The following is an 8,829-nucleotide window of genomic DNA, read 5'->3' as shown; positions in this document are numbered from 1 at the left end:
GGAAACTTTATTGACACATTCCTGGGGTCAGATACATCACATGATCACACTGCCAGAACCACAGGCACATAGACACAGGCAACAGAGCATGCACAATGTCGGCACTAGTACAGTGTATATCCACCTTTCGCAGCAATGCAGGCTGCTATTCTCCCATGGAGACGATCGTAGAGATGCTGGATGTAGTCCTGTGGAACGGCTTGCCATGCCATTTCCACCTGGCGCCTCAGTTGGACCAGCGTTCGTGCTGGACGTGCAGACCGCGTGAGACGACGCTTCATCCAGTCCCAAACATGCTCAATGGGGGACAGATCCGGAGATCTTGCTGGCCAGGCTAGTTGACTTACACCTTCTAGAGCACGTTGGGTGGCACGGGATACATGCGGACGTGCATTGTGCTGTTGGAACAGCAAGTTCCCTTGCCGGTCTAGGAATGGTAGAACGATGGGTTCGAAGACAGTTTGGATGTACCGTGCACTATTCAGTGTCCCCTCGACGATCACCAGTGGTGTACGGCCAGTGTAGGAGTCGCTCCCCACAGCATGATGCCGGGTGTTGGCCCTATGTGCCTCGGTCGTATGCAGTCCTGATTGTGGCGCTCACCTGCACGGCGCCAAACACGCATACGACCATCATTGGCACCAAGGCAGAAGCGACTCTCATCGCTGAAGACGACACGTCTCCATTCGTCCCTCCATCCACGCCTGTCGCGACACCACTGGAGGCGGGCTGCACGATGTTGGGGCGTGAGCGGAAGACGGCCTAACGGTGTGCGGGACCGTAGCCCAGCTTCATGGAGACGGTTGCGAATGGTCCTCGCCGATACCCCAGGAGCAACAGTGTCCCTAATTTGCTGGGAAGTGGCGGTGCGGTCCCCTACGGCACTGCGTAGGATCCTACGGTCTTGGCGTGCATCCGTGCGTCGCTGCGGTCCGGTCCCAGGTCGACGGGCACGTGCACCTTCCGCCGACCACTGGCGACGACATCGATGTACTGTGGAGACCTCACGCCCCACGTGTTGAGCAATTCGGCGGTACGTCCACCCGGCCTCCCGCATGCCCACTATACGCCCTCGCTCAAAGTCCGTCAACTGCACATACGGTTCACGTCCACGCTGTCGCGGCATGCTACCAGTGTTAAAGACTGGGATGGAGCTCCGTATGCCACGGCAAACTGGCTGACACTGACGGCGGCGGTGCACAAATGCTGCGCAGCTAGCGCCATTCGACGGCCAACACCGCGGTTCCTGGTGTGTCCGCTGTGCCGTGCGTGTGATCATTGCTTGTACAGCCCTCTCGCAGTGTCCGGAGCAAGTATGGTGGATCTGACAGAGCGGTGTCAGTGTGTTCTTTTTTCCATTTCCAGGAGTGTATGAAGTAGATGATCGGCTGCCTGTGTCTACAATATATGCCTTTATCTGCTTGTAGTCCCAAAAGACGACAAAATTAACACGAAAAACGGAATTCTTCAACGTCAGTTTTCGATCTTTAGCACTGCCTTAATATAATTTTTGGAGTAGAGTGTCAAAAAATTAGAATCTATAGGAGAAGACCTCTGATTTTTTGTAGTATTCAGCCAACTACAATTTTTCGAGAACAGCAGCGAACGGTGGACGGATCAAATTTTATTTTATTTGCCTATTTAATTAAATATTTTATGTCTATATATCTTGAAACTGAATCAATTTTTTTAGTCGTTCTTCTAGTTCTACCGTTAATATAGGAAATAATAGAAATTAAAACCGAAACTCTGTTGTTTTAGAAAACGGTTTTGTGTACGGTTTTAACAGCCAGATTAAACTGGCGTGAAAAACATCGATGTAACCGGAAATCTGTTGTTCAAGCGATAACCACTATCCCTACTTCACGAGCTCTTGGAGTAACTTAATGGTTCCAACGATAACACATGATACCAGAACAATAGGACTTCGTTCTCTAGTGGACATAGTATCACGCTAAATGCGAAAAAAATCATCCCAACTCAAACGTTATCCATAGTAAACTATAGGGACGCATTAGTTTGTCGGTTGTGTGCATAGGGCGCTCAGCACCGAGGTCATACTAAACTGACTTAGCACTAACATGATTAAGATGATTAAAAATACGTTTTAAATGATGATATGTGAATACAAATCTCATTCAGTCTGCCTGAAGCCCACTCCCGCGAACTCACCCTTTTACACACATGCAGCAAACACGTAAGATTCAGTCTACGGTCAAGTTGTAAAATCCGTTGCTAAAATACACAGATTATAACTATACAGTAACTAAAACAATGTAAAAGGCAACTGGCATTGCCAGATCACTGCAAAAAAATAAGGTGAAGTAGCAACCCATTCTCAAATCTGATATCTAATTATCCATGTTGGAGGTCAGACATTACACAGAATCCTTAAACACGAATTACAATCGTTTCACCGTCACCCCGTGCACAGATCAGTTGGTACGCCAGCTACCGCCTCATATCACGATACAAAACACACTGTGTTAAAATATGGTGTGCAGAGATCTGCACACCACAAGCACCACTCAGTGGTGGCTCCCTTCACTGGAGGAGAAATCCATGCGTCAGAGGACAGTGCCCTACCTGGAAGCTTCTTAAAAGTACATGGTGGTTACAATTAAACTTTCGGTACTTGAGAGGGCTCCCATGAAAAATAAGTCATCGTTGAAGAACTTCGTGGAAACATTCCTAAGGACACGCGGAAGAGATATAACGAATAAACCATTGAAAGAAATATATTTTTATTTCCACATGAGACGGTACCGTTTGTTAATTGCGTATCATGTTTATGTTCCAGGTTACAAATGTTGTTCAGGGTGGCGAACACCTGCATCCACGACAGCTTGGCACCACACAAGAGATAACATTTAATTCTTTTCAGAAATTTTCGAAAGGTGACGAATGATCACCTGTCGTGACACAGAACGGGAATTGAAGATCGCACATTGAGTCTAGTATTCAACAATTTTGGTACACTTGGCCTTTAGCCCCTCCCAGAAGCAATTCCCATATAGGCAGATAATTCAAATTCCCTATTATTGTCTTCAACCCAAGTGCAGAAAGAGGACCCCTCTGCATCTTTAACGCGTCAATATTCGCGAAGGGCAGCACCACTACTACTGTTGTTAAAGGGCTCCTGAACGCCCTATACTTGCAATGTTAAAATAACGCTTATAAATTACATATTTCCTCACAAAGTGTTTGAGGTAGGAAGTTGAACTTTTTACAGATTATTTATTGGAATACGGGCTACAACTTAACACAGGGATTTTACAAAATTTTAGTTCAGTTATTAAAGATGATTTTTTTTCAATTGTAATGAAAATTCACAACATTTTTTTGCAATTTTTTATTTATATATTCAAAAATATACAGCTTTTTGGAAAAAGGCTGCGTTAAATTATGCAGAAGGTACTGTGTAACATTTACTGAAAGTTTGAAACAAATATGTTTGGAAGGTCCTTAGAAAACATGTAATTAGTATGAGAAAATAAAAGTTTTGGAAATCGAGCGACAAAGATTGGATTAACTTTTTACTGCATTCCAGGTCCATAGGATGGATTATCTTCATCCTCTGCAAACTCCTCCTCCAGCTTCCTCTTGTTCCTCCTCCTGTTTACTCTTGCTTGTATTTCTAGCCTCTTTACAGCCCTGTCTGCAGCCCGAAGGCGTTCCTTGTCTAAAGCAAGCATCGCTCGTTGTTGTGTTCGTAGATTTTGCTACCATTTTCTTCAGCTGCAGTTACTGCAACACTGTTCCAAAAGGTGGTCATGTATGAACACTTACCACATTTCTGTTGTATTTCACTAGCAAATCCTACGTGCTTTATTATGGAGGGTTCCAGACCAACTTCACTACAATGAATACATCTTACACAGTTTGAAAGAATTCCTTTGAGAACCGACGTATCAAATATTTCATTCACATCCGATTCGCCCATAAAACATTCATAGTTTTCACTCATTGAACCAAGCTTCTTCTGTGAAGTATTTTCTTTCCCACTTGGACTGCTATGGGCAGGTGTACTTGAGAGGTTAGGTTCACTCACTTGGTTATCGTCTTTATTGTTTACAGTAATAACACATACCTTTGGCTTTCCAACATTTCTCCTTTTCTTAAAAGCCTTCAGAGGATTTCTAATAACTTTACTTTTACTCATTATTATACTTCAACAAAACAGAGACTCAAGAAACAGAATTAATTACGAATATTTTCGAGATAACGACAGAGTAAATAAACATGAAACAATCGACAATCACACCAGCGATATATATTGAACCATCACAGGTTAGCCACAACACATACTTTATCTCACATCACTAAAATGTATCTTATGAACATGGACGTTAATAATAACACCATTTGACAGCAGTTTAACAGCGCCACAGTGGGTCACGCCCATGTAGAACACATTTCAAAAAATTTTTAAAAATAGTTGTAGTCTTCGGAATTGAATAAATTATTATCTATTAAAAGGTAATAGTCTGCAGATTCAGAAAACGCAAAAAAGTAAAAATTGAACTTTTCATGATTTTGAGCCTATCCGGAGCCCCGTAATAAAACAGCTTTACGAGCAAAGCCCTCCTCACCTTGTCCAGATCCATACTGACCGTTTGCAACTGTATGCACACTGACGCTTGTGTTTTGAACTTACATCACCGTATCAGTACTGGCGGCTAACGACAAGCCCTGGCACTAACACTGCTAATGACGTAAAACCTGCGGGGTGCAGTCTGAACATCATTCCTATTTACCCATAAGACAGTTTGTGTCTACACTGGCTCAAGTAACTCTTCCTCCCACCTCAGCAGCTAGGAAGTGGAACATGAAGGCCGTGTCGTTTGCTTCATCCACCGCAGCTTGCTGTTCTTCAAGCCTACCCGTTCCTCCTCCCTTAAACGGACGATGCTGTGCCTCAAAAGCGAGGAAGCAGCATGTATGAGAGCAACACGTTGGGAAATTGTGCTTCCTATACGAGCAATCGTAGCTCTTTCTTCTGTTGCTTCATCATTCTGAATTCCCACGTGCCGTTTTACCGAAGGTAATGCACATAACTCCTTGCACTGCCCCTGAAGTTGAAAGAGGTTGATCACAGACTATGTTTCTCTGCTGCGTCTAAGTGATAGATAGAATAATGGGCACTTACGTAGTCAGTGGAGAGAAGGAATGTGTAAATAGTGTTAAATCCCACAAACTCCAACGTTCTGAAGATCGCATACTGTGAGTGCATGAGGCAAGCGGATCGTGATGGCATATTCAGAGCATCAAATAGTGTTTCTTTGCTTAGACGCATCAGTGTAAACTACGAGTAAAACTCAGTTGCAGTGCTGAGATAAGAATCTGCAAAAACAGCCTTAGGTACAATTCTTTCCTTATGTTGGTAAATGTATAATAACTCTGGGTTTGCTTAATACCTGGGGTGGTATACGGTTCTAACCCCTGAAGTAATTGCCACTAGGTTCAGTGAGTTATTCGTGTAGTTTATGCTGAGATGAAACGAAGTTCGTATAATCTGTAGTAGCAGAGTAAAGTGGCGAGTCTAAACGAAATTGAATTTTCCCCAAACTATGGTTATAGATGGAAGTTAACGTATACAATTTTCAGTCATTGGGTGTAACACCAACCTCTTTAATGCGAAGAAGAAAATAATACATAATAACCACGTGAATTTTTTTCTGAAAGCTTATACAACGTCCACTTCTCCGTACCTAAGAGGATAAAGTAGCCAGACACATAGTTTCTAGTTATTTTCTTTTCAACTAAAACACCAATTGATGTGATACAATATGATACATTTCCATAGACCTTATAAGTGTAAAAACGATATGCTGTTTTGTTCCACTCCGTTAACTCGAATGCTAGTTTCCGTATGTCATTCACTGTAAAAAAACTGCTTTCTATTTTAAAAATTTAATTAAGGATTTCTTCTTGTTGTTATTCACTGAACACACTCATTTAGCTTTCCATGATCTTTTTACCAACTACTGTGCCTCTTTTTTCTCCTATAATTCTTCTTTTACGCTTGTTTCGTAGAAAATTAAATTGCATCACTGCTGTGGAAAACGACTTCTTCCTTCACCACCTCAGTCAGATTTTCCGTGGCAACAGTGTCCCATCTTCATTGGTCTGAAATCCGAACTAATTTTGAGAAAATTTTGGTGCCGCAGTACCTAAAGGAATCCCAAGCGGCTGAAGTAGACCGTTTTCAAACGTATTTTTGTACTAAGCCGAATATAATACGACAAAGCTTTACGTATCATTAAGTAATTAATTCAAAATAATCACAAAGGGATAAAATGATGGATGACAGCTTTGTGTCTAAAGGAATTTAGAACCCAGTCTGTAGTATTATATGGGATAGACCATATGGATGTAACTGAATCTTATAAGGGTTAACAGATTGAAAATAAACTGATGGAAAACTGGCTATCTTGGCCCAACAACCAGTATAGTCTCTATTCCTATTAGGGTATTATGTCGGAATTAGTGTTCGAAAGACGAAACTATGAGACCTCAAGAAACTACAAGGAAATGCATTGATAAAATCAAAGATGCAGTTTAAACTCTGATATTATAGAAATGTATTACTCTACGTACAACTGAGGCAAGTGTAATATAAATGATTTACCTTAAATCAAACGACTTAAAGAGTTCTTACTTAAAAGTAACGAAAAAAGTTTTCTCTGTCTACGGTTGAGATCAACGATAGTGTATATTACAAATAGTTTGAAAGCTTCTCGACAAGCAGCAGCGCTGTTCTAGCAAACAATATGGAACGTCACCTTTTCTCGCCATTGTCACTCTCATAAGGGTATTAGTCTTACCGTGACGTTACAGTTTTCTTATTTCGTTTTAGTCAAAAGAAGGACTACGTCAAGACCTGTATATCTTTTCCTTCATCCATCTCCAAAACTCTCCTATTTTGTGAGAATGAACTCTTTTCCTTTAATCTTAGCAACTGGCTCTAACTGTTTACCTGTTCGTTTCGTTTCCGCGAAAACCTGAGAATTTCTTGACTCCCAGGCCATATTTTCCTCTGCTCAATAAGATCTCCAATAAGCAACTTTTTGTCTGACCTCCCTACGCATTTCCTTACAATGTTTTCCTAGTTTGGAAGAATATGTGGTTCTTCATTGTTAATCTGTCCTTCATTCACACTAGATATCCATGTGGTGTCACTCGTCTTTTCCTTATGTGAACTGTTATTTTAGCGCTGAAGGAGTAGATTTACATTTTTGTTCTCAAAACCAAGTTACAATTTTTGTTCTTGATTATGCCTAGTATTTTGGGCAGGATTCTTCTTTCCATTTTTCCAACTGTTCTAATGCCATTTTGCATCCAAATAAAAGCAGCTTTTGTGACCAGTAGAGGACTTCTGCCTTCACAACCATTAATTTAACATTTTCACGAAAAAAAACTATTTTAGTGCGCCGATTTCTCGCTTTCATCTGCATTCCTTTAACTTATTTCCATCTGCGGTTTTAGCTGCTTCTTTTCTTTTCGTATATTTATATTTTCACCCAAATGTTTAAAGTCGCCTGTTCTCTTTATGTTTCCATACTTAGTTTTCTGAAATTACTGATGAGCTGTTTCTTTGGGCTGAGTTCTGTCTTTTCAAACGATGTATGTTGATCTGAATTTTAAGCTGTTTCTTCCAGATATTCTAGTCTTTTATTTGCTTTCTGTAACGTTCTGTCCATTGTTACAAGACCGTCAGCAAAGGATAAACAATTTATTGCTTTTGCCGGGCGGAGTGGCCGCGTGGCTTAGTGCGCCACGTCACGGATTGCTCGGCCCCACCCGCCTGAGGTTCGAGTCCTCCCTCGGGCATGGGTGTGTGCGTTGCTCTTAGCGTAAGTTAGTGTAAGTAGTGTGTAAGTCTAGGGACCGATGACCTCAGCAGTTAGGTCCCTTAGGAAGTCACACACATTTTAACATTTTTATTGCTTTTTTCGATCAATCCAGTTTTATGTAAATATAACTTTTTCGTTTTTCTTCATCTACTGTTCATTCATTCATTCACCATTCATAGCGAAAGGCTATTTACAATTTGTACAGAAACCAGATGGCAGTTATAAGAGTCGAGGGACATGAAAGGGAAGCAGTGGTTGGGAAGGGAGTAAGACAGGGTTGTAGCCTCTCCCCGGTGTTATTCAATCTGTATATTGAGCAAGCAGTAAAGGAAACAAAAGAAAAATTCGGAGTAGGTATTAAAATCCATGGAGAAGAAATAAAAGCTTTGAGGTTCGCCGATGACATTGTAATTCTGTCAGAGACAGCAAAGGACTTGGAAGAGCAGTTGAATGGAATGGACAGTGTCTTGAAAGGAGGATATAGGATGAACATCAACAAAAGCAAAACGAGGATAATGGAATGTAGTCGAATTAAGCCGGGTGATGCTGAGGGAATTAGATTAGGAAATGAGACACTTAAAGTAGTAAAGGAGTTTCGCTATAACTGATGATGGTCGAAGTAGAGAGGATATAAAATGTAAGCTGGCAATGGCAAGGAAAGCGTTTCTGAAGAAGAGAAATTTGTTAACATCGAGTATAGATTTAAGTGTCAGGAAGTCATTTCTGAAAGTATTTGTATGGAGTGTAGCCATGTATGGAAGTGAAACCTGGACGATAAATAGTTTGGACAAGAAGAGAATAGAAGCTTTCGAAGTGTGGTGCTACAGAAGAATGCTGAAGATTAGATTGGTATATCACATAACTAATGAGGAAGTATTGAATAGGATTGGGGAGAAGAGAAGTTTGTGGCACAACTTGACCAGAAGAAGGGATCGGTTGGTAGGACATGTTCTGAGGCATCAAGGGGTCACCA

This window comes from Schistocerca americana, chromosome 7, assembly GCF_021461395.2.
Source record: "Schistocerca americana isolate TAMUIC-IGC-003095 chromosome 7, iqSchAmer2.1, whole genome shotgun sequence".
NCBI lineage: Eukaryota > Metazoa > Arthropoda > Insecta > Orthoptera > Acrididae > Schistocerca > Schistocerca americana.
This window is presented reverse-complemented; position numbering follows the sequence as displayed.